Source organism: Aulonocara stuartgranti (genome assembly GCF_965226115.1).
Source record: "Aulonocara stuartgranti genome assembly, chromosome: 23".
NCBI lineage: Eukaryota > Metazoa > Chordata > Actinopteri > Cichliformes > Cichlidae > Aulonocara > Aulonocara stuartgranti.
Window position 1 is genome coordinate 46,226,148 of NC_138958.1, and position 27,191 is coordinate 46,253,338.

Sequence of the window (27,191 nt, forward strand, 5' to 3'; positions counted from 1 at the left end):
GATTAACTGTGTAGCTTCTTCCTCACAGTTCTAAGTATCAGACACAACAATGAATAATCCACAGCTGACTGTCTTTAGCAGGTCAAAGGTCACGGCACACAGCAGACAGTCAGAAATATTCTAACTCTGATCATTTATCAGTTGTGACACTGTGAGACTTGATCAGAGGTGTGATCATCACAGCAGAGGCCTTTGTGTCAAAGTCACTGAGGATCAAACAGAAACACATGAAGCAGATTTTCCTCTTCTGGCTTTTTATAGCAGATAACCTTCAAAATATTCTGCAGTCGATCAAAAACTGAAGCAAACCATGAAGCAACATGTGAACATGAGCTGATGCTGCTGAAGTGAAGCAAAGTTACAGAGGTTTGATTACAGACACAGCTGAGAGTTTGTAATCTGTCATCATTTTAAAAAGTTTCCATGGAACAGCAGAAATGAGGCTTTACTGTCAGAGGCCGACAGCACTGAACACAACAGCAGACTGGTGGCTAATAAACAGTGAATGATGCAGAAACAGATGTTTGAAGCTGTTCTTGGAGTACACTGAGAGAGAGAGAGCTGTGCAGGCAGGAACAGCCAAAGTCAGAGAGAATTCATGAGCATGTTTATCAAACGTGAAGCAGAGTTTGGATCTTCTTTTGCTGCTGCTTCACTCAGTTTTGGTTGGAGACAGATGAAACCTGCAGCTTCAGGATCTGTGAGCTGTCCACTTTCAGCCCCGACGGCGTGTCCGTGTACGTGCCGTCGAGTGAACGATCCACGCTCTGTGTTTCCATCTTTGTGTGTTTAGCTGCTCTCTTTTACTGTTTTATCTGTTTGCTGCTTGTTGAAATAGTTTGTGAGCTTTAACCTGAGATTCTGGCAAAATACATTTATATTAAACATCGATTCAGGATTGAATGAATCAACATCGTTTTATTCAAATTAAAACCATTTAAATGGGAACATGAATTTTTTACAGCCGCCTCTAATGCTGGGTAATGTCAGCTGGTCCATGTGCAGCTGGCTGTGAGGCTCAGGGAGCGTCTACAAAGTGCAACACTGAAAGAACATCATCCATAAATATTGAGTAATAACTGGACTCTCATACAGCGAGACTCAAATGCCTTTAAACATCAGCTTATCCTGCTGATCCAAGTCCAACACTGAGTTTGTAAAAACATGTTTGTCAATCATTTTGTTTGGTTTCTGAGGAAAAAGATTCAATAAGTTGCTGCTAATACACAACATTTCATCATATTTCCTCATAACCCTCTTTTGTCTGACCATTTGATCCCATTTGAATTTGCAATAAAGGATCCACAGAGTTTGGTGACAATAATGACAGTAGATGTTTGTGTGAAAGTGCTGGAAGCAAATGAGTGTGTGATGTTCTTTCAGTGTTGCACTTTGTAGACGCTCCCTGAGCACTGGTCTCACAGCCAGCTGCACATAGAGACCAGTGTTGTTAGTCCAGGTCAGAAGATGACTTGTTGGAATGAAAATGAGCTTGTAGTTTGTCTGCTTTAATAATGTGACTGGAAAAAGGTGTTGGACTTCAAATATGTCCATTTCTGTCACACTTCACCTTTAAAAGTGAAGCCATGTGGTTCCTGGAAGGAAAAACACGACTTTTTCAAGTCTTTGTCCTGTTTTTATGAGAAATGTACGACTTTAATGTGAAACATTCAGAGTTTTTTCTCTTGTCGTGTTTGTTTGAAGCTGCTTCCTGTTGGCTTCAGCTGTTTGGAGTTTCCATTTTCTAAACTTCTACATTCTGAACCTTCTTCAGCTCTGAACAGATGATGAAACACTGAATGATTTCAAGCACTTTGTCTAATAAACTTACATCTTTCATTCTTTATACAGATTGAGGGACTGTGGTTTGTCAGAGATCAGCTGTGATTATCTGGCAGCAGCACTGAAGTCCAACCCCTCCCATCTGAGACAGCTGGACCTGAGCTTCAACTACAAGCTGCAGGATCCAGGAGTGAAGCATCTGTGTGGTTTCCTGGAGAGTCCAGGATGTAAACTTGAAACTCTGAGGTCAGTCAGCATGTTTTAGTTGTGCTGAGATGAATATGATGTGAAAGTTGTGCTGACACTAACCTGCAGACATCAGGCTGATATTATACTGATCCACACTGAGGATCTTCATGGTAAAGTCTGTTTTCTTCTTCTCTGGTTTAGTCCATTGACTGCAGCAGAACAATGTTCACATTTCAAACCTTCAAAGAAGAAGAAAAATCCTCCAGTGGAAAATTCACTGTGAAACTCTCAAACTCTTCATTGCACCTTAAAGTCTGTCTGACACTGAAATCCAAAGCAAAATGTGCGTTTGCTTTACAGACAGCAGTCCAACACAAACATACACACATCATCCAAAACACAGTCCAACATCCAAATCTCCTCCACTGCCAGCATGAATGATGGGAAAGAGAAGGAGGAACACTCTGACATTCAGGGTTAGAATGAGTTTCATCAAGCAGACTGTGAAGATCAAAGCTGCATTAGAAAGCTTACATGAATGAATGAGTGGACAGAAGTGGACAGAGATCATCTGAAGCACTTCAAAGGCTTTAAATCAGCACATTTCTCTTTATTCTTTATCAACTCTGTTAGTTTCTCTCAGTTTTCTGTGGAATGAAGCTAACAGCAGGCTAATAAGATGCTGAACAATAGGTTTCTATTAAAGGTTGTAATTTGTATATGAAAAAGTGCTTTGGCTCAGCAGGGATCAGCTTACAGGTAGAATACAGCTGCTGGATGGGATTAGCATGTCATAGCTATCTACCAAACTGCTAACTGGGGGATTTCAGGCCATCTATGGATCATTTTTGCTAACTGTTTATTCAGCTTAGGCTCACAGGGCTGCAGCCTGTGCCCTAGCTGTCATAGGGCAAGAGGCGTGGTCCACCTGCACAGGTGAGCAGTCCATCACAGGGCCAACAGAGAGCGACAGAGAAGCACTCCCTCACATCCACACCTACAGCCAATGTAGAAGCACCAATGAACCTAAGCAGCATTTCATTGGACTGTGGGAGAACATCCAACCTCCACAGAAAGGCCCAGCTGACCAACAAGCTTCAACCTACAACCTTCTTGCTCTAAGGCACTAGTGCTAACCACTTTTGCCCATTTCAGCCCAAATCCTGCATCTTCCTGTTTCTGACTCCAGGCCAGCTCCACTAACACTTTCTCATCAGACACTGCCACCTAGTGGAGGAAGTCTTAGTTCCATTTGAAGCTTCAGATTACAGTTAGTTCCTTTACAAAGAGGTGGAGGTGGTGGGGCCACAGCACCATCATCACTGAGTGCCATAGGACACTTAACCTTTGTTTCCATATGCTGGGAACTTCCTGTTGTTCCAAGGAGGACTGGAAAATGTGTGAAAATGTCCCAGTCAGTTCCTCACAGCACACTTCAATCATTTCCCTCCCACAGCATCAGGACCAGGGCTTTTTCTCTCTTTGGTCCCACTAAGAGATTTCCACACAAACACCTCATCAGTGGGACTCTCAGAGCTACCAGCCCTTTGCTACAATCACAAAGCTCTTCATTGAAATCAATGATATCAAAGCTGGAATCAAATGAGTCCAAGTCTTCTGCTGATTCAGCATCACATTCATCTTTGCTCCTTGTTCTGCATCCCCACCATGGACTTCATTCCTTTCCAAGCCAGCCTTGAGTGTCCTTTATTCAGCTCATCCTCTGCTTTACTTTTACACCTGATTTTAGCTGCTTTATCTCTCTTTCAACAGGTTTCTGTGCCTCAATCTTTTTCTTCTCTCCCTCATAACAAGACAGCTTCTTCTGCCTGAGAACATGTTGGAGTGATTTACTAATCCAGGGCTGCTTATTGGGGAAAATACTTCCTGTTTGCAAAGTAATCCCCATTTTTCCCAGAAAGAAATGTCAGTAGAAATCGATGATCTAAGTGAGAACATGAGCCTTTCAAAAGTCCCAGTGGGTGCAGTCAAAGCAGTCCCTCAGTCCCAGTATAGAGTCTTTGGTCCAGACTGGAACAGCTGTGTGCCCAGTTTGAGCTCTCTTCAGTGCTGTGACCTGACAGACCCAGAGGGGCCATCACATCACATTTAGAAGCTCCCCTGATGGAGCCACAACACATGTCCAATACTTAGTCTGTCTTGTTGGACCAACTGGAAGAAATGATTCAAGGACTTAGTCACAGAACAGAGATTCAAATCTCCAAAATCCAACTGGCTGCATCAGGACATATAGTCTGAAACTCTGCACAGTTTCCTGTTTGAAGCTGCTTCCTGTTGGCTTCAGCTGTTTGGAGTTTCCATTTTCTAAACTTCTACATTCTGAACCTTCTTCAGCTCTGAACAGATGATGAAACACTGAATGATTTCAAGCACTTTCTCTAATAAACTTACATCTTTCATTCTTTATACAGATTGAAGAGCTGTGGTTTGTCAGAGATCAGCTGTGATTATCTGGCAGCAGCACTGAAGTCCAACCCCTCCCATCTGAGAGAGCTGGACCTGAGAAACAACTACAACCTGCAGGATCCAGGAGTGAAGCATCTGTGTGGTTTCCTGGAGAGTCCAGGATGTAAACTTGAAACTCTGAGGTCAGTCAGCATGTTTTAGTTGTGCTGAGATGAATATGATGTGAAAGTTGTGCTGACACTAAACTGCAGACATCAGGCTGATATTATACTGATCCACACTGAGGATCTTCATGGTAAAGTCTGTTTTCTTCTTCTCTGGTTTAGTCCATTGACTGCAGCAGAACAATGTTCACATTTCAAACAGTGATACTCAACGTATGGCCCGCGGCCCACACGCGGCCTGCCCACCTTTCCTGATTCAGAGAGAGGGGACCCTGATTAACTGTGTAGCTTCTTCCTCACAGTTCTAAGTATCAGACACAACAATGAATAATCCACAGCTGACGGTCTTTAGCAGGTCAAAGGTCACAGCACACAGCACTCTGTGAAACAGTTTGGAGCAGGAATTCTTGCACATTTACAAACTAACACTGCTGCATGGCATGCTGGGTAATGCTAGCTGCTCAGGTATGGGCGTGCTAACAGCTGTGAGGCTCCGTGGCTGCAGAACACTGAAGAAGAGAAAAGAGAGGTGGAGGATGAAGAAAAGAGGCAGAGATGAAGCAGACGTTTAGTTCCAGAGAGGAGCTGTGTCTGTGTGGGCGGGGCTCAGACAGCTCCGCCCACTCAGTTTGTTCCCTCCTGATTCATCTGCATGTGTTCTGCTTCACACTGCTCACCTCCACCAAAGACTTCACAAACATCTTCTTTCTTTGAGTCCAGTTTGTCCCACAAACACTTCCAAATCTCCTCCTCTGAGATTCTGCAGCTTCTTGCAGTGTGACTCAGCTGACTTCTGACAGACCACAGACTGGCACAGCATCCACATGTGTCTCCTTTCAAACAGGCTCTTGATGTTTCCTCCCACATCATTCTGGCCTCTCAGTCTCCTTTGTTCTCCAGCTCTGTAGCTCCAGCTGGTGAAGCTTCAGTTTTCCATGTTGGTAACAGTAAACTACAGCCTCTGCTGTCAGCTGGGTAACTAAACAGAGCTGCAGCACGTCTCTGCGGTGGTGCTACATCCAGCCTGCAGACGGCCGTCTACATGTTGTAGTGGTTTACAGTCACCAGGGGGCGCTGTCCCAGCCATGCAGGCAGTGGGCTGCTCTGCTTGTGCTGTTGTTGGTGAAGCTGAAGTGAAAGCGAGAGTTAAAACCCTGAACAGTGTCCACTGAGCTTCTCATGCTATTCTCATGCTCAAAGAAGTTTAACAGGAAGGACGACTCATCCATCAGGCGTCCAGCTGTCCGTGACCGTGTCCACAGCAGAGTGTGACTGAGGCTTCATGCTAACACGCACACATGAAGCTAATACCACCACGAGCAGCTGCTCAGTGGATTTGGAGGACAAATGTCTGCAGCTTCTCACAGGCAGTATGCAGAATGTGGATCTCCACAAAGACTGTGGAGAGCTCGTCCCACACTCTAAATCCAAACTTGTCTGCACAAAACTTCTCACACGTTCCCGTCACAAGTGTCTTCTAAGTGAAGCTACCAGGTTCAGGTCCAGCTTGTTTATCTGGAGATGCAGGAGATGATCCATCCTCACAAAGCAACACAGACAGCAGATATGCAAACACACAACACAACCAAAGGATTCTCTCTGCATGTCTGTGGCTGATGCTGCTGGAACGAAGCTGTTTGAAACCTTGTTGTTCTGCACTTTGGGACCAGAAGAGGAAACTGAAGCTCTGTGCAGAGGGTCCAATGGAAGCAGCCAAGCGCTGTAAGTGTCTGCTGTACAGGGATGCTGGTTCAGCTGTGGCTCAGTTTCACAGTGTGACTCAATAAAAGCAGCAGGAAATCAAAGCTTGATGCTTTCATCAGTGTGGAAATAAGAAAGTTTCCTGTGACAGACGCTGGAGCTCTTTCACTCTCAGCTTCACAGTTTCAGCTTCAAACTTCTTCCAACATGTTTCTAACACGGCCACATTCCACCTTAATGGAGCTGATATCTTGTGCATCAGCACATTTTCTAAAGGCAGCGATCACATCTTTAGTTTTGGATGTTTAACTGCAGATTGTTTATGTGTTTATAGCACATTAATTACAGCAGCAGCGTTGACCACAGTGCTGTACAAGAATCCAAAATAACGATTAAAATAACTCCTAATATTAATATCACACATCAAATATCAAATAACTCTCATGCTGTATTAAAAGCCAGTGAATACAAATGTGTTTTCAGAGCAGATTTACAGAGACTGACAGCAGGAGCTGGGGCTGTTCGATAGAACGATGTATATATGATGACCATATGAAAACGTCTATCGTTTCATATCACGCTCTTTGTTTCCTGCTTATGTGTTTGTGTTTTCCAGATAAAGCTTTCAAAATAAATCTGAAGATCCTGTTGAGAGTTTTCAAAATAAACACAATACAGTACTGCGGTCGCTCGTTTATCGAGTTACGTTCTAAAAATAAGTCTCAGAATGAAGTAGCAGCTTTATGTTTTACAAGTATTATAGAAGTTTTAAGGCAGTTAAACCCTCACTGCACACTTTCTACACTTTTCTCAGACAGGCATGAACATTTTCACACTTTTCTCTCTTGTTTAAACAAAGTTCAAACCTTCATAGAAAAATAAGTTCATTATTAAAGAGTGAAAGCAAAGTGTTTCTGAAATGTGTCAAATCAGCCTTTGCTGGCATTAAATGAGCTTCTGTGTGAGGAGCACTCGTCCATGGCCTGGGCTCCTCGCTGTCAGGTAAAGTTTCATAAAGCTTTTGAGTTTTTCTGCAGATAATGTTGGTGTCCAGCACGATGTTCTTTTTCCTGCGGTCACTGAGCCACAAAGCCAAAGCTGACTCCATCCTTACGATGTTCTTGTTGTGGACAGTTACAACCTTTTTGCCTCCTTGTTGAAACTATGATGGTCAGCATCTTCCTCTGCCTTTGGCTGCTACCACAGGTGCAAAACGTCTCGTCATCATTGTTGTTTGTTGGGGACAAAACGTACAAACATACAGTGCAGCACTGCAGAGTCACACTGCTGTAAATTTGAACACATTCTGTACTGTACAGGAGACACGGCACGAGATTGGCTGACAATGGTCTACAGCCAATCAGGACGCAGAACACAACGCGCTGTAAAAAACAAAAACATGCAAAATTGCACAAAAAAGATCAGCGAAACAGCGAGGCCGCCAAAGGTGAACTGTGTTACAGCGAGGGACCAGCGTATATGTGGTTGTTGGGACGATAAATGTCTTTGAGCTTGTGTCAGAAGACGAGCTGCAGCTTTCTGGACCAGCTGCAGTCTTGCCAGGCAGGTCCCACTAACTCCAACATATAAGGAGTTACAATAATCCAGCTGGGACGTCATGAAAATGTGGATCGCCCGTTCAAGGTTTTTAAAAGATAGAAATGATCTCACCTTAGATAAAAGCCTCAGTTTGAAGAAAGACCGCTGTACAACTGAGCTCAGCTGTTTTTCAAATTGCCGTCAAATATAAGCCCCAAATGTAATAATGCGATTTAATAAAAGAGCTGAACCAGTCTAATAGAGCGCCCTTGATGCCGCCATGCTCCAATGGTGAGGTCAAGATGCTGTGGTCAAGGCAGCAGTCAGATCCAAAAGCACAGCGGAGTCTCCTGATCAGTGGCTGATAAAAGATCATTAAGAACTTTTCAAAGTGCAGTTTCAGTGCTGTGAAGAGCTTTAAAACCAGACTGAAACCTTTACAACAGATTGCAGCTGAACAAATATAATCTTTTACAAAATCTTCGACAGGAAGGGAAGCTTTGAAATAGGCCTGAAGTTTGAGCGGACAGAGGATCCAGATCAGGTTTTTAGTACAGGCTGTACAACAGCATGTTTAAAACAGGCTGTACAACACCTGAACTAAGACTGCTGTTAAAAATCGCTAAGATGTCGGAACCAACAACCTTTAAAATCTTTTTAAACACGTGTTGGAACAACTTCATTTGGACAAGATGATGTCTTTATAGCATCACATCGTTCCTCCACCTGATCAAACCACACAGGCTCAAACTGATCAAAAACAGCTGAGCAGGTGAATATTTTAGCCCCGGTGCGATCTCGGGCGAGAGTATCGATGATGGCCAAAGGGCAGCGTCCAGCTCTACGGCCGCTGAAGAGCAGACTCAACAGACGCGCGTGATGTGGATCCTACTGCTCTAAAATTGGAGCTTCTTCAATCCATTAAAGAGGACATTAGTACGCTGTTAAAAGAAGAACTCAGAAATGCATTGAAAGAAGATTTTGACAATATAAGGGCTGACGTGCAAGGACTGAGAAATGAGATCGCTAACAGCATGGCGGCGACGGGCGGCGAAGTTGATGGAGTAAAGGTTACAGTGAAAGAAGCTGAGGATGGGCTGTCAATGTGGAGCGATGAGGTGACCACCCTGCAGTCTACAGTAGAGAGTATGAAGGAGGAGCTGTCTGACCTGAAGGATAAATGTGATGAAGGCAGGAAGCGGAGAGCTAACATCCACATCATAGGGATCCCAGAGGGCCTGGACTCGAGCTCCTCCACGGCCGTATCCGTGCTACTACGTGAAGTGCTGGGTATGGATAAAGACGTTATTGTCGACCGCTCACACAGGAGCCCTATCCTGAGAAAGCCAGCTGGTGACCCGCACGCCGTCATAGCCGAGCGTCACTACTACCAGGATTGTGTGGCTACGCCGTGCCAGGGCCCAAGCCCCGCTTGAGTTTAACGGACAACCTATTGCAATATTACGACTGGGCGATATGACCCAAAGTTCATATCTCGATATTCTTTAGCTGGATGGCGATATACGATATATATCTCGATATTTTTAAAGCCAGAAAGTACGAACAAAAAGAGAGTTCTTAGTCAAAGCTGTGTCCCAAATCTCACACAGGCACATTTATTAACATACAGCGTAGATGTACATGAAACAATTACTCAGAAATAAATGATCAGCATTTATTAAATAATAATGCTCCATAAATAAAAGAAAACAATTTTGTGTTTGTGCATAACAAAAAGCTCACAATCGTGCAGTCAAAATGTAAACAGACGCTGAGCATAATAACAAGCAGCTGCTCTGTTCCCAGGTTCTACTGCGTGACTGACAGCCTGGAGTTTGAAACCCTCTTTGTAACCGTGTCTCTTACAGGTGCCATTTATGGTCCTTATACACACTCAATACAGTAATATTACGTTGAAGCAGAGTACGTATCACTCCGCGAGGCTCCTCGTAGCTGTAATGCTCCAACAATCCATCAAGCGGTGCGGCCTAGTAGCTGAGCAAAGTCGTACCAAAACATCTTTTGAAAGGTTTCTGAGCGCCGTGTAGCACATAAAATCGGTTCGAGGTCAGTAAGCACAACCAGAATTCATCCATAAGGCGCACTGTCGATTTATGAGAAAATTACAGGATTTTAAGTGCAGAAAACATAGTTTATGGTTTTCATTTGATCTTAGCAAATATCTACGCCTCTAATTGGGACGATCACAGATTTTTCACTAATGTCTTTGCGCGGCTCCCCAATATGTCATCACACAATATCATCTTTGAGGGAGACCTAAACTGCTCATTATCTGCTATGGACCACAGTTCACACAAAAGTACACTTAGTCCAAAGTCATCATGCGTCATTCAGAGCTTTCTTGATAATTATGGGCTGGCTGATGTATGGAGATTTCATAATCCTGCTTCACGTCAATACTCTTTTTTTCTAATGTCCATAAAACATATATTTGTATAGAAAAACGTCTCCCTTTAGTTACAGAATGTGATTATAAGACTCTGGTGATTTCTCCTCTTGTTTTTTCAATGTGTATTCCTGATGCCTGCTCCAACTATCAGCCATGGAGATTCAACTCAGTGTTGTTAGCAGATGAAGAGTTTGTCAGTTACAAAAGGTCTAAAAGACATTTTTTTTCTATCAATCAGACCCCAGAGATGTCATCATCAGTCATTTGGGAATCTCTGAAAGCATCTGAGAGGCCAAATAATTTCATTTTGTGCCAAACAAAGTGCAACACTGAAAGAACATCATCCATAAATATTGAGTAAGAACTGGACTCTCATACAGCGAGACTCAAATGCCTTTAAACATCAGCTTATCCTGCTGATCCAAGTCCAACACTGAGTTTGTAAAAACATGTTTGTCAATCATTTTGTTTGGTTTCTGAGGAAAAAGATTCAATAAGTTGCTGCTAATACACAACATTTCATCATATTTCCTCATAACCCTCTTTTGTCTGACCATTTGATCCCATTTGAATTTGCAATAAAGGATCCACAGAGTTTGGTGACAATAATGACAGTAGATGTTTGTGTGAAAGTGCTGGAAGCAAATGAGTGTGTGATGTTCTTTCAGTGTTGCACTTTGTAGACGCTCCCTGAGCACTGGTCTCACAGCCAGCTGCACATAGAGACCAGTGTTGTTAGTCCAGGTCAGAAGATGACTTGTTGGAATGAAAATGAGCTTGTAGTTTGTCTGCTTTAATAATGTGACTGGAAAAAGGTGTTGGACTTCAAATATGTCCATTTCTGTCACACTTCACCTTTAAAAGTGAAGCCATGTGGTTCCTGGAAGGAAAAACACGACTTTTTCAAGTCTTTGTCCTGTTTTTATGAGAAATGTACGACTTTAATGTGAAACATTCAGAGTTTTTTCTCTTGTTGTGTTTGTTTGAAGCTGCTTCCTGTTGGCTTCAGCTGTTTGGAGTTTCCATTTTCTAAACTTCTACATTCTGAACCTTCTTCAGCTCTGAACAGATGATGAAACACTGAATGATTTCAAGCACTTTGTCTAATAAACTTACATCTTTCATTCTTTATACAGATTGATCCACTGTGGTTTGTCAAAGATCAGCTGTGATTATCTGGCAGCAGCACTGAAGTCCAACCCCTCCCATCTGAGACAGCTGGACCTGAGCTCCAACAACAAGCTGCAGGATCCAGGAGTGAAGCATCTGTGTGGTTTCCTGGAGAGTCCAGGATGTAAACTTGAAACTCTGAGGTCAGTCAGCATGTTTTAGTTGTGCTGAGATGAATATGATGTGAAAGTTGTGCTGACACTAAACTGCAGACATCAGGCTGATATTATACTGATCCACACTGAGGATCTTCATGGTAAAGTCTGTTTTCTTCTTCTCTGGTTTAGTCCATTGACTGCAGCAGAACAATGTTCACATTTCAAACAGTGATACTCAACGTATGGCCCGCGGCCCACACGCGGCCTGCCCACCTTTCCTGATTCAGAGAGAGGGGACCCTGATTAACTGTGTAGCTTCTTCCTCACAGTTCTAAGTATCAGACACAACAATGAATAATCCACAGCTGACTGTCTTTAGCAGGTCAAAGGTCACGGCACACAGCAGACAGTCAGAAATATTCTAACTCTGATCATTTATCAGTTGTGACACTGTGAGACTTGATCAGAGGTGTGATCATCACAGCAGAGGCCTTTGTGTCAAAGTCACTGAGGATCAAACAGAAACACATGAAGCAGATTTTCCTCTTCTGGCTTTTTATAGCAGATAACCTTCAAAATATTCTGCAGTCGATCAAAAACTGAAGCAAACCATGAAGCAACATGTGAACATGAGCTGATGCTGCTGAAGTGAAGCAAAGTTACAGAGGTTTGATTACAGACACAGCTGAGAGTTTGTAATCTGTCATCATTTTAAAAAGTTTCCATGGAACAGCAGAAATGAGGCTTTACTGTCAGAGGCCGACAGCACTGAACACAACAGCAGACTGGTGGCTAATAAACAGTGAATGATGCAGAAACAGATGTTTGAAGCTGTTCTTGGAGTACACTGAGAGAGAGAGAGCTGTGCAGGCAGGAAGAGCCAAAGTCAGAGAGAATTCATGAGCATATTGATCAAACGTGAAGCAGAGTTTGGATCTTCTTTTGCTGCTGCTTCACTCAGTTTTGGTTGGAGACAGATGAAACCTGCAGCTTCAGGATCTGTGAGCTGTCCACTTTCAGCCCCGACGGCGTGTCCGTGTACGTGCCGTGGAGTGAACGATCCACGCTCTGTGTTTCCATCTTTGTGTGTTTAGCTGCTCTCATTTACTGTTTTAGCTGTTTGCTGCTTGTTGAAATAGTTTGTGAGCTTTAACCTGAGATTCTGGCAAAATACATTTATATTAAACATCGATTCAGGATTGAATGAATCAACATCGTTTTATTTGAATTAAAACCATTTAAATGGGAACATGAATTTTTTACAGCCGCCTCTAATGCTGGGTAATGTCAGCTGGTCCATGTGCAGCTGGCTGTGAGGCTCAGGGAGCGTCGATAAAGTGCAACACTGAAAGAACATCATCCATAAATATTGAGTAAGAACTGGACTCTCATACAGCGAGACTCAAATGCCTTTAAACATCAGCTTATCCTGCTGATCCAAGTCCAACACTGAGTTTGTAAAAACATGTTTGTCAATCATTTTGTTTGGTTTCTGAGGAAAATGATTCAATAAGTTGCTGCTAATACACAACATTTCATCATATTTCCTCATAACCCTCTTTTGTCTGACCATTTGATCCCATTTGAATTTGCAATAAAGGATCCACAGAGTTTGGTGACAATAATGACAGTAGATGTTTGTGTGAAAGTGCTGGAAGCAAATGAGTGTGTGATGTTCTTTCAGTGTTGCACTTTGTAGACGCTCCCTGAGCACTGGTCTCACAGCCAGCTGCACATAGAGACCAGTGTTGTTAGTCCAGGTCAGAAGATGACTTGTTGGAATGAAAATGAGCTTGTAGTTTGTCTGCTTTAATAATGTGACTGGAAAAAGGTGTTGGACTTCAAATATGTCCATTTCTGTCACACTTCACCTTTAAAAGTGAAGCCATGTGGTTCCTGGAAGGAAAAACACGACTTTTTCAAGTCTTTGTCCTGTTTTTATGAGAAATGTACGACTTTAATGTGAAACATTCAGAGTTTTTTCTCTTGTTGTGTTTGTTTGAAGCTGCTTCCTGTTGGCTTCAGCTGTTTGGAGTTTCCATTTTCTAAACTTCTACATTCTGAACCTTCTTCAGCTCTGAACAGATGATGAAACACTGAATGATTTCAAGCACTTTGTCTAATAAACTTACATCTTTCATTCTTTATACAGATTGAGGGACTGTGGTTTGTCAGAGATCAGCTGTGATTATCTGGCAGCAGCACTGAAGTCCAACCCCTCCCATCTGAGACAGCTGGACCTGAGTAATGACTCCTCTTGGTCTTCGACTAAGAACAACCTGAAGGATCCAGGAGTGAAGCATCTGTGTGGTTTCCTGGAGAGTCCAGGATGTAAACTTGAAACTCTGAGGTCAGTCAGCATGTTTTAGTTGTGCTGAGATGAATATGATGTGAAAGTTGTGCTGACACTAAACTGCAGACATCAGGCTGATATTATACTGATCCACACTGAGGATCTTCATGGTAAAGTCTGTTTTCTTCTTCTCTGGTTTAGTCCATTGACTGCAGCAGAACAATGTTCACATTTCAAACCTTCAAAGAAGAAGAAAAATCCTCCAGTGGAAAATTCACTGTGAAACTCTCAAACTCTTCATTCCACCTTAAAGTCTGTCTGACACTGAAATCCAAAGCAAAATGTGCGTTTGCTTTACAGACAGCAGTCCAACACAAACATACACACATCATCCAAAACACAGTCCAACATCCAAATCTCCTCCACTGCCAGCATGAATGATGGGAAAGAGAAGGAGCAACACTCTGACATTCAGGGTTAGAATGAGTTTCATCAAGCAGACTGTGAAGATCAAAGCTGCATTAGAAAGCTTACATGAATGAATGAGTGGACAGAAGTGGACAGAGATCATCTGAAGCACTTCAAAGGCTTTAAATCAGCACATTTCTCTTTATTCTTTATCAACTCTGTTAGTTTCTCTCAGTTTTCTGTGGAATGAAGCTAACAGCAGGCTAATAAGATGCTGACCAATAGGTTTCTATTAAAGGTTGTAATTTGTATATGAAAAAGTGCTTTGGCTCAGCAGGGATCAGCTTACAGGTAGAATACAGCTGCTGGATGGGATTAGCATGTCATAGCTATCTACCAAACTGCTAACTGGGGGATTTCAGGCCATCTATGGATCATTTTTGCTAACTGTTTATTCAGCTTAGGCTCACAGGGCTGCAGCCTGTGCCCTAGCTGTCATAGGGCAAGAGGCGTGGTCCACCTGCACAGGTGAGCAGTCCATCACAGGGCCAACAGAGAGCGACAGAGAAGCACTCCCTCACATCCACACCTACAGCCAATGTAGAAGCACCAATGAACCTAAGCAGCATTTCATTGGACTGTGGGAGAACATCCAACCTCCACAGAAAGGCCCAGCTGACCAACAAGCTTCAACCTACAACCTTCTTGCTCTAAGGCACTAGTGCTAACCACTTTTGCCCATTTCAGCCCAAATCCTGCATCTTCCTGTTTCTGACTCCAGGCCAGCTCCACTAACACTTTCTCATCAGACACTGCCACCTAGTGGAGGAAGTCTTAGTTCCATTTGAAGCTTCAGATTACAGTTAGTTCCTTTACAAAGAGGTGGAGGTGGTGGGGCCACAGCACCATCATCACTGAGTGCCATAGGACACTTAACCTTTGTTTCCATATGCTGGGAACTTCCTGTTGTTCCAAGGAGGACTGGAAAATGTGTGAAAATCTCCCAGTCAGTTCCTCACAGCACACTTCAATCATTTCCCTCCCACAGCATCAGGACCAGGGCTTTTTCTCTCTTTGGTCCCACTAAGAGATTTCCACACAAACACCTCATCAGTGGGACTCTCAGAGCTACCAGCCCTTTGCTACAATCACAAAGCTCTTCATTGAAATCAATGATATCAAAGCTGGAATCAAATGAGTCCAAGTCTTCTGCTGATTCAGCATCACATTCATCTTTGCTCCTTGTTCTGCATCCCCACCATGGACTTCATTCCTTTCCAAGCCAGCCTTGAGTGTCCTTTATTCAGCTCATCCTCTGCTTTACTTTTACACCTGATTTTAGCTGCTTTATCTCTCTTTCAACAGGTTTCTGTGCCTCAATCTTTTTCTTCTCTCCCTCATAACAAGACAGCTTGTTCTGCCTGAGAACATGTTGGAGTGATTTACTAATCCAGGGCTGCTTATTGGGGAAAATACTTCCTGTTTCCAAAGTAATCCCCATTTTTCCCAGAAAGAAATGTCAGTAGAAATCGATGATCTAAGTGAGAACATGAGCCTTTAAAAAGTCCCAGTGGGTGCAGTCAAAGCAGTCCCTCAGTCCCAGTATAGAGTCTTTGGTCCAGACTGGAACAGCTGTGTGCCCAGTTTGAGCTCTCTTCAGTGCTGTGACCTGACAGACCCAGAGGGGCCATCACATCACATTTAGAAGCTCCCCTGATGGAGCCACAACACATGTCCAATACTTAGTCTGTCTTGTTGGACCAACTGGAAGAAATGATTCAAGGACTTAGTCACAGAACAGAGATTCAAATCTCCAAAATCCAACTGGCTGCATCAGGACATATAGTCTGAAACTCTGCACAGTTTCCTGTTTGAAGCTGCTTCCTGTTGGCTTCAGCTGTTTGGAGTTTCCATTTTCTAAACTTCTACATTCTGAACCTTCTTCAGCTCTGAACAGATGATGAAACACTGAATGATTTCAAGCACTTTGTCTAATAAACTTACATCTTTCATTCTTTATACAGATTGAGTTTCTGTGGTTTGTCAAAGATCAGCTGTGATTATCTGGCAGCAGCACTGAAGTCCAACCCCTCCCATCTGAGACAGCTGGAGCTGTATGGAAACAACGTGAAGGATCCAGATGTGAAGCAGCTGTCTGATCTTAAGAAGAGTCCAGACTACAGACTGGAGACTCTGAGGTCAGTAGACTGATGGAGTGAGTGGGTGGTGCTGTCAGCAGTATTGTACTAAACACAGTCAGTATGAAACAAAGATCCAGTGTTTCCTGTAAAGCTGCAGCTTCTCAGTGAAGCTGTGAGAGGAGAACGGTGACAGGCTTCAGGATTGGACACAAACACTTCCTGTTTCTCACCCTTATGGTCACCGTAGTAACGGCTGACACGCTCTGATCAAACACTGTCAACAGCCAATCAGCTCTCTGAACAAAGCAGCACGCAGACCAATGACTGCATTGATTTCCAAGTTTAAAGCAGTGAAGAACACAGTCTGTAGGTGAGGAAGAATTTAGTGAGAGCAGATGTTTGGATGGAATTCCTCCAGTTAACAGCTGGAACCGTCCATCTGGATTGTTGGGCTTGTTGTTGGGGTTCCTACAGAGCTCAGAGTGGACACACCAAGGTTCTTCTAATGAATGAAAGTCCAAACTCAAACTAGGAGGGAAAAACATTTTCAGCAACTTCAATAAAAATCCAAAGATTAGAAAAAGTGAAGCAACAATGAGTCCTAGTACAGTCCCAGCACTGACGTCCCTGCTGCTCTTTATACTGGATGTGCTGCATCACTGACTGACAGCTGATGAAGAGTCTCTGGAAACACTCGTTTATCTCCTCTGCTCTTCCTCCTTCTCTCTGCAGGTGGAGGTTATGATGGTAAACAGGACGGTGTGTGTGCTGAGAGAGGAGCAGCTGTGTCCTGATGATCCAGAGAGGTTGAAGCAGCAGCAGCTTGTGTGTAGAGACGCTCTGACTGGGCCATGTTACTGGGAGGTGGAGAGGAGAGCTTCATCCAGCAGTGACTGACAGAGGAATGAAGTGCAGATGACTGTCAGTGCTGCAGAGTGAACTGCTCTGAGAACAGCTCCACTGTCAGACACAATGTAGAGTCCAGCATCAGCCCTGTGTGTCCCTCTGGATCTGACAGAGGATCATCAGTGTATCTGGACTGCTCTGCTGCTGCTCTGTCCTTCTACAGTCTCTGCACAGTCTCTGTCTCACTCTGGAAAGATTTTACAACTTGTTGTAATTACAGAACGTTAATATAATATTCAAACATGTGATCTTCTCTTTATTTCTGAATCTTTACCAAATAAAGAAAAACCAAACTAACAAACAGAAGCTGTCGTGTCCTTTTTCACCACATCTGTGAATCTTTTCTGTGTTTTTCCTCTTTTCCTCCTTCCTGCAGCTCCATCTTCATCATTCTGTGTTCAGTATATGTGAACACGTCCAAAGCATCTGAGCCTCATGTTACCCGTTTGTGTGAGTTACGCCTGTCGTTGTGTTGTGGTGTATAAATAAGGGGCAGGAGACAGCGCTGGATCTCTGAGTTCTTTACTCTCAATTTCTGCAACATCTGCAATATCTAGAAATGCAAACCTGTGAGCTGTGTGTGTTGTGCGTCTGCTCGGCCACCTCTCCTCCGGCCGTGCTGGAAGCAGCTGTGCGTTTGACAGTTTTATCGACTCGACAATAATCGAACAAATTAAATGTTCAAAAATATCAACTTAAGCACTTCAAAGTCAACAAAAAGCTTAAAACAATGAAATAATATTTCACTGACAAAACAACAGCTCATAAGAACGATACACAAAATAATACAGAAACAAACAAATAAAAGTTATTAACCAGGATCCATGTTTTTGTCACAAACACTGAATCAGCTGATTCACTCTTTATGTTTCTGAGTTTGTTTTGTGATTATAGTTCTGGTTTCTGTTTCTGTGTCTTCACTGTGTCCCACGTCTCCTTACTTTGGACTCTGTGTTATATTTCCTGTTTTACTTTGACAGTCCTGTGTTACTGTTTCCTGTCTCGTGTGTGTAATTGGTCCCAGCTGTGTTTCCCTCCTGTCTCCCGTTCCCTGATTACTAAACTGCGTCCACGCCGCCGGCGCTCCTCTCCACAGCTGGATTCCAGGATTTCAGAGCATCCAGCTGTGGTGAGTGATGGAGACACTTTCTCTGCTCCCTCAGTAATCAGGACAGTTTATTGAACATCAGAGGACATAAAGGACTGTTTTTCACCTGCCCGTTCTGAACCTGGACATTAAAGACTGCTGGCTTCAAGGACATTAATCCCAGTGTCAGCCAGCCAATAACAGCCTGTGTTTTTCAGCTCTTTAGGAGTCAGAAATGAGAAAGACACAGACTGCTAACCTCTCCCTGCAGGAAATAAGCTCCGCCTCTTCCTGTCCTGTATATGAGTGATTCTGACATGAGACACAATGAGTTTCCTGTTTATTGTGACTTAAAGCGAGCAGCAAAGACACTAAACTGTGTGTTTCCAGCTGAAGCTGCTTTTTGTGTTGCTCCCACAATCCTGTCTAAAACAGTCAGTGAGGAAAACTCAGTTTATGCTTCCAAGCTCATTGTGAGAGGGCACATTGTGTTCCTGCAAGTGCTGATTTTGTCTGCATCCCTGAGTTTAGTGAGCTGCCTCCAAGGACGTGTGAAACCCAGTGTGTTAAGGCTGCATCTCCCAGATGTTTCCACCTTTCCAGCACAGACGATAAATGTTCCCACAAAGGCTCAAAGACTGTTTGATTTTCTGAGTGTTGGCCTCAAGAGATTGCTCAGTGAGCACCTGAGTGTTTCTGTGACATCGGACACTAACTGGAACTTCAAGTCTTGTTCTGAAGCTGCACATGCAAAGACTGTTTCTGGTTGTAGAGACCTGGCTGTTCCAGGGATTGTAACCTCCCCAGAGGCTGAGCTGCTGACCTCAGCTGACTCTGGAGCCTTGAAGGTAACTAAGTTTGCACCGCTCGGGTGAGCCATCTCAGCTGCAACAGCCTCCACAGAGAGCTCACGCAAGCTTACCCAGCCTGCTGAGGATTTTATGCAGGTGTCTGGTAAAAGGACGATGCTGCTGTCCAATGAGGCGAGGAGAGAAGTAGCCAAACAGGCGAGAGCCGTGAAGGAGGAACGGCGGGCAGCTCTGGATGCCCGACATAAATACCTGATGAGCAGGCTGGCAGACGCCGGCAGCCTGGAGGAGGCGGCGGTGGAAGACGCCATCGTCTCTGATGACAGAGTAAGTTCAGAGACGTGATCCTTCCTCAGAGTTGAACCTTTGAGTCATTAATGTCTGATTCTTCCAGTTCAGTCTGATCCATGAATTCTTTGCTGCAAACGGATCCAAGAAGCTGATTTTCTTCTATCAGGATGTCAAACAGGTAACTTTGATCACATTTCAATGACTGACACATGAAGGTCTAACCGCTCTTCATAATCTGCTGTCCTGTTTGTTGCAGCGTACTTTGTATTCATATCTTTTAATATCTGCCTTTCTCCCAGAGTCTGTCCTCCCGTCAGTCTTCCTTTGTGGACGCATCAAACTCAGCTGTGGCTCAGAGGAAACTCTTCCTCACTACGGGGAACTCTGAGGTTGGCTTCAGCTTTTTATGTTTAGTTAATGTGAGAATCACAGAAAAATGCTGATATGAGTGGAAGGTTCTGCTGGGAAATTGGCAAAGAGCAGATTATTGAACAGCGAGGCAGACAGTTCATTTCAGTGATGCCAGTTTATTAGAAACGAGAACTGTGGGGCTGCTGGAAGTCAGGACGGCCGTTCTCTGGATAAACCTGACAGCTGAGGTGGAGAGCAGGATTTATCCACAGACGGCTTCTTCCAAGCAAATGTCCTGAACACACCTGAGCTGAGGGTTACACAGTGTGTCCTGTGTGATCTCTGCTTTATGGTGGTTGAATCTCACAAATGTGACCATCAGACCTGACGACTTATTTGTGATGTTTTAATTAAAAATATCCTGGGTGAGGTGTTTGGGGCATGTCCCATGAGGAGGAGTCTCCAGGGCAGACCCAGGACACACTAGAGAGGTTATATCTCTCAGCAGGCCTGGGAATGCCTCAGTATTGTCCTGGATATGCTGGAGGAAGTGGTTGTTTAGGGAGGTCTGGGATTCTCTGCTTAGACTGCTGCACCTGTGACCCGGGACCAGATAAACAGGAAATGGATGTTTGAAATTCAAAGAAATCCTCTTTTAATAATGAGGAAAAAAGACAGCAGGAGATCCATCGCAACTAACAAAACACTTCAAACACATCAGTGCATCAACTTTAATCAACTTCATTTGGTTCAAATGAAGGAATCTAACAAAGCACTCACTAAAATGAAACACCAGTTAGTTTCCCGAGCTCAACAGGTCGAACACCTGAGTTTGGTTTGCGGTGCAGTTTTTATTTCTTCTAGATAACTTGGGTTATTTGCACAGGAAGGTTTTTTAAATGTATTTCTTAAGTACGATCTTATATGGGGGTTGATTTTATAGCATAACAGAATAATGTAATAACTCTAATAGAGTATAAAACATTTGCAGAATGAAGTACAAGGTGAAGAAAAGTCAGAACGTCCCTGTTTGAAAATACAGTCTCAGAAGGTCAGAGATGGACAAATTCAGCTACAGAAACATGTGGCCATTTTTTTAAAGCCATAGAGCATATTACAGACGACACAAAGAGCAAACACTGTAAACTTCTAACCACAGACCTCACACAGCTCACACACGTCAGAGTGAAGCTGTCATTTCCTGAAGCTTCCACACAAGAGAACTGGCAACAAGGTGGAGTCCTCATGGATCACTAGCAGAGAAATGTGGGTGGGTGCCAGACCACATGGACTCGACTCACTTTATTTCATACAAAGGAGCAGACTAATGCTGTCATCCTTAAAGACTAACTAGAAACAAGCAGTGCGCTCGCATCGACTCGACTTGTTTTGCAAGTTTGAAGTGAGATGGTACTTTGGAGTCAGCCTCCCGAGATGATGGCTGGCTGGTTTTTGAGAAAAATCTCATATTTATACAATGAGTAGCAGACTTTCCTGACTTGCAGAGGTCAACGTCCTCCTCAGTCATGCGCCATGAGTGGCACAGATACTATTCATCAAATAACTAACATGGCCTTGATTGTTACTCCAGAGACTTATCTGCGATGTAGCTTTATAGCATTTTCATTAGCAATCGTATGATTTGTGTTACAATGACCTTTGTGGACGGGCCCGGACCCCCAGGCCTCGTCCGTGACGCCGACGGTGAGCGCAACGTTTTTGTTTTCTTGCGCTTAAAATAACCTGATCAGCGTTCTGTGGACGGTTTGTTTACATTTCTCACATCTGTGATTGTTCACACGGGTTGGACACGAGCAGAGAGGGCTTTCAAGATGAAAAAGCCAACGTGAAACTTTAACGGACGACAAAGTTTTTCAATCAAATCTCCGTCACACCCTTCCTTGACCTCATCACGTTATCCACCTTAGTCAAGGAACAGTGGTTCGGGAAAATATGCATTTGTTTTTTGGACCAGTTTAAAACGTATCTCAACTAGTGATGTGCGGATCGATACTGAAATATCGATTCCTCCGATACCCGTCATTGTGTCCGGCCCCTTGGCGTGCACACTCACAACAATGGCTGAGCGTAAACAGAGTCATGTGCAGACGTATTTTACCTCCACGAATAGCTGAGACGTGGTTTGGATACATGTGGCAAGAATGTGAGGTGTTGTGGTAACACCGCTGACCTGGTCAAACACCTCAGAGTGAATCATATCACAGAATATGACGAGCGTATGTTGAGGCGAACTGAAGAGGAGGAGAGGGAGAGGTGCTGCCAGGGCGAGACAGACGTCTCTCACGGAGTCCTTTAATGCTGCAGGCAGGCAACAAATAGCCACAACTTCAGGTTTTTCATTTCTATATGATAATTCTGCATCATTAAGTGATAAGAACAAGTAATCTGATGTCCTGTGATCATTACGACGCTATAATTTGAGATAAAATAAAAGATAGAGTAAAAAAAATAAGTTTTTGTACAGAGTATCGGTATCAGATCAGTATCGTCGATACCATCCTGAATTTTACTTGGTATCGGATCAGAAAGGAAATCAGTGGAAATCAAATCCTGCTTCTACAGGTGTCCAGTTCATTCACTCTGACCCCTCCAGATAAGCGTTGCCAGTTCTCACTGTGCTGTAGATCACATTTTCTTGTGTTTGGGGTTATAACGGTTACTTTTGAGGTCTGTGTTATAAAGCAAGTTAATCCTGAATTTAACTGGAGAAGACAAATTCCCACTGCGTGGTGTAGTGCACAGCCAGGCATTCTTTACATTAGTTCGTTTGACAAAACCAAAGAGCCGAAAGTATTTACTTGGAGTTTGGTTTGATGAAATAAGTGCCAGAATCAGTGAATACAAATGATTCCAATGACATGAAAACTGGTCGAAGGACAAATCCCTCAAGAAAAGCACGACTAGCACATTAAGTTTGTTTGTAATCATCATCATCTCTAACACCATGCGCACAACAGTGATTTTGTTACAGAACACTAAGATAGTAAAATCTGGGAAATGATGATATTTCTTTCCAAAACTTCCTGTCTGGAAGACATTAAAGCTGCTGTGCCACCTGCAGCTTCTTTCAATCTATGTTATGTGAATATATCTTTTTTTTGGGTTTGAACATCCATTCAAACTCACTCTCTGCCTAGCAAGTCTCATTCCCTCATTTCCTTGGGGTCCAGCTTCACATACGTGGCACTGAGCCTTTTCCTTTGTCACCTCTTTCTGCTACATGCCTAGCCTCCCAGTTTCTTGGTCTATTTTCTTCATTTCGCTAACTACACTTCTTTTTCTTTGTAAATCTCTTCCTTCAAATACTTTCAAAATCACTTCTGTGCAGAGAAGACGTCAAACCCCTTCTTGGCAGTTTATCTCAATAAAGCTGTACTATCCCAGCCATCTGGTAAGTCTTCCCTACTACCCAGAGCCTGTTTATACTCCTGCATGTCTCTGCCTTCACTCACTTCCTCTTCTTGATGTCCAAACTCATCCTTCAAACTACCATTTGATGCTGCATAGCTGCATTCTCCCTGACACCTCCTTGTCTCCTGTCTTTTTGATTTCACCTTCTGCATAATATTTAGTTGCCCTGTGTGCAGCTTCCTCCACTTTCATATATTTCTACAAGTTCCTCCCTGTTCTTGAAGTATGTGTGCACCACGGCCATTTCCACTTGGAAAATCTGCCCCACATCTGTCTTTCTAGATTTCTCTCCTAAACACCACACCTACCCAACACCTCATAACCTCTGTTCCCTTCACCTAAATGTCCATTGAAGTCTGTGTCAATCACCACTGTAGTATGTGGTCTCTTGCACACAAAATGTGTCTACCCTCCACCTCCATAATATGAGTCCGCCAGCCCTCCCATTGCCAGTCATAGTCCATAACAAGTCAAAAACATAAACAGCTCGAACGTATTATTTATTTAAAGAGAGAGAGAGAGAGAGAGAGAGAGAGAGAGAGAGAGAGAGAGCTCAGTTGTCCTTGCTCTAGCATCAAGAGTCAGTGACTGGCTGTTCACTGCAGGCTCAGCAGTCCAATGGCCGATCAGCAACAAAACAAATAAAAAAATAAGACACGTTCTTGATTATGACAACAAACCACATCCAAAAAAATATGACAGCAACACTTTAAGTTTTGTGTGCATTCATCATGTGCAACTCTGCAGAAAGTCTCATGTCAAGGATGTGTGGACAGGGGGGCTATTAAAAAGTTCCAGTATACAGAATAGAAAACCATCAAATGAATGAAATAAAATCTGTTGTCACAGTGGTTTTTGAAGGAACAATTACTTCACAGATGGACAGCCTCATTATATTTGAGTTAAATCTGATGATACACACTTCACGTCACCCTAGTTACATGTTTTTATTTGCCATGTGTATGTTATCCAAGGGAGGAAGAAAATGAAAAAGAAAACTTTTGATGTGTCCAGACATTTCTTCACATCAGCTGCCAGCAACCAGTTTCAGCATGTACAACTGTTGCAGTAAGTGTGCTCATGCAGACCAACTATGCTGGTCCACTGTTCTTAATGGTGCTGCATGTTGAGAAAGAAGTGAAACAAATGTTTTGTTTAACAAGTCCACTAGTGTTAGAATAACTTGGCATTTCCAATCTGTTTCTGCTGTAGTTCAATGAAAGGTTTCAGTTACTTAAGTTTGAGAAAAACCAAAAAACCAAATTGCGTTTACAATTGTAGTTTCATCTTGTTATAAGATATTTGAAATAAAAACAAACAAAAAACATGAACAAACAAACCACAAACAAACAAACCACAAACAAACAAACCACAAACAAACAAACCACTACATTTTCAGAAATATTTCTGCAGTCTGATTTACAAGTATAAACTTTCTGACCAAAACGCCACAATTTCATCCCTCAAACAAGTTGTCAACTGTGTCAACGACCAATGAGGACATCACTGCTACACTTGATGATACTCACACCTTGAAAAAGTGCAAAGGTTTCCCAACAGGACTTCGACGGTTGGTCTTCTTGATCAAGCTATAATCTGTTCTCATCAAAACCACCATAAAACCAGTTTGACAGGATGATGCTGATAAATCCCTCTAGACCTTTTTGTGACAGTATTAAAAGCTTGCTGGAAATTCTCTGTACTCATATTTGTGCTCAGTATCTGTAGGAGCCATTTTTGTGTGGGTACCTCATGTATGCCACTAGGGGTCACCTTTTGTGTTACATATGGTGTGTCTATTTAAGGTAGATAGGTCATTAGCAGCAGGTGTGCTGTTGTTGGGAAGGAGCAAACAGATTGTGACCGCTGCGCTGTTATGTTAAATTGTGTTGGAATAAAGAATCTAAAGGACAAGATAAGTATGGTTTCAGTTATTGAACTAAGTTTAATACGTTTATTCATACCAGTGACATTGCATTAACCTGCCAACAAACAGCTCAGTGGCTTTAAATGTAGGCTTAGCCTCGACAGTATCTATAACACCATTAAAATGCAGTAATGGCCACACAAAAAATAAAACGTGACCATATTCAGTTTAAGCCATTTTATGTGGTTTAGTTTATACACTTGAATCACAGTAGATGATAGCTTTCTGTTTTTAAATGTCTCCATTTATTGCAAACACTATAGTTACTGTTCTGCCTTTTATAAGGTAAACTGGATATTATGGTTGCAAACGGCCCTAGAGCTCCCTCTAGTGGCTGCTTTGTAATATGGGTTTGACTACTTTGGGAAAGGAACAATGAGAAGGTGAAAAAATCAAAGATGGCGGAAAGTTATCGTTCTAAGCTGATATGGACCTTAAAATGTTGTTGCCTTGGACAAGATATGTCTGTAAGTATGAGTGACGATAAAATAATTATTATCTTTTGTTTTGTGTAAAAATGGTACGATAATTTGTACATTTGAAAGTTTTATCTTGTTATCAAATCACTTTGATTGTCACATCACATGTGCAGGTACACTGGTACAGTACATGTGAGTGAAATTCTTGTTTGCGAGCTTCACAAGCAACAGAGGTGTGCAAAAATACAATAACGTAAAACAAGCAAAATATAAGAACGGCTAAATCTGAGACTAATAAATATATGTACAATATATAATAGTACATGCATTACTGGATGTGTATACTAAATATGTTTTTCTACACGCGCGTGTGTGTGTGTACATATTTTACAAATTAAATAGAGTAAACAATAAATAAAATATACAGAGGTTGGTAGTTGGACATGTGCAAAACAAGTGGCATTTATATACAGTATGGAGTGCATAATGTTGAAGTTCCAGTAGTGAAGCTGAGGTGTCTATGAAGTGTCCAGCAGTCTGATGGCCTGGTGGAAGAAGCTGTCTCTCAGTCTGCTGGTTGGGGACCGGATGCTGCAGAACCTCCTTCCTGATGGAAGTAGTCTGAACAGTTGATGGCTGGGGGGACTGGAGTCCTTGATGGTCCTCCCCGCTTTCCTCAGGCAGCGCTTCCTGTAGATGTCTTGGAGGGAGGGAAGCTCACCTCCAATTATCCGTTCAGAACACCGCACTACTCGCTGGAGAGCTTTGCGGTTGTAAGCGGTGCTGTTGCCGTACCAGGTGGTGATGCATCCAGTGAGGATGCTCTCAATGGCACAGTGATAGAAGGTCCTGAGGATGCGGGGGCTCATGCCGAATCTTTTCAGTCTCCTGAGAAAGAAGAGGCGCTGCTGCGCCTTCTTCACTGTTTTGTTTATGTGTACTGACCATGTAAGATCCTCAGCCAGGTGTACACCAAGGAAGCGGAAGCTGCTCACTCTCTCCACAGCAGCGCCGCTGATGGTGATGGGGGTGTGTACTTCTCTGCACCTCCGGAAGTCCACTATCAACTCCTTTGTCTTTGCGACGTTGAGGGTGAGATGGTTGTCTTGACACCAGTGGGTCAGGGCGCTGACCTCCTCCCTGTAAGCCGTCTCATCACCGTTGGTGATAAGACCCACCACTGTAGTGTCGTCCGCAAACTTCACAATGATGTTGGAGTTGTTAGTGGCTGTGCAGTCATAGGTGTAGAGTGAGTACAGGAGAGGGCTCAGTACACACCCCTGTGGTGCACCAGTGTTCAGTGTGATGGGGGATGAGGTGATGCTGCCCAGTCTGACTACTTGGCGTCTATCAGACAGGAAGTTAAGGATCCAGCTGCAGAGGGAGCTGCTCAGTCCTAGATCCTGCAGTTTCCTGTCCAGCTTCGAGGGAACGATGGTATTGAATACTGAGCTGTAATCTATTGTTAGCTTGCAGTAAGAGTGTAACAAGCTAGTTTACAATGTTAGTTAGCTAATACAGTATTTTGTACTTTCAGTTTTACGATGGTCAAAGAGAAGGCAATGGTCAGAGGCCATTCTTCAATAAATCAGCGCAGAAAGGAAAATAAGTCTGGTTATTGGAGCATCGTTATCTCGCTGTCTAGCT

At 43.2% G+C, this 27,191-nt stretch overlaps 1 protein-coding gene across 1 annotated transcript in view; it reads left to right on the forward strand.

Annotated features, from left to right (window-relative positions):
* LOC309701482 (uncharacterized protein) overlaps nucleotides 1-27,191 on the forward strand; it is a 2,150,955-nt gene that overhangs the window by 1,634,996 nt on the left and 488,768 nt on the right. The gene's annotated exons all lie outside the window — the stretch shown is intronic.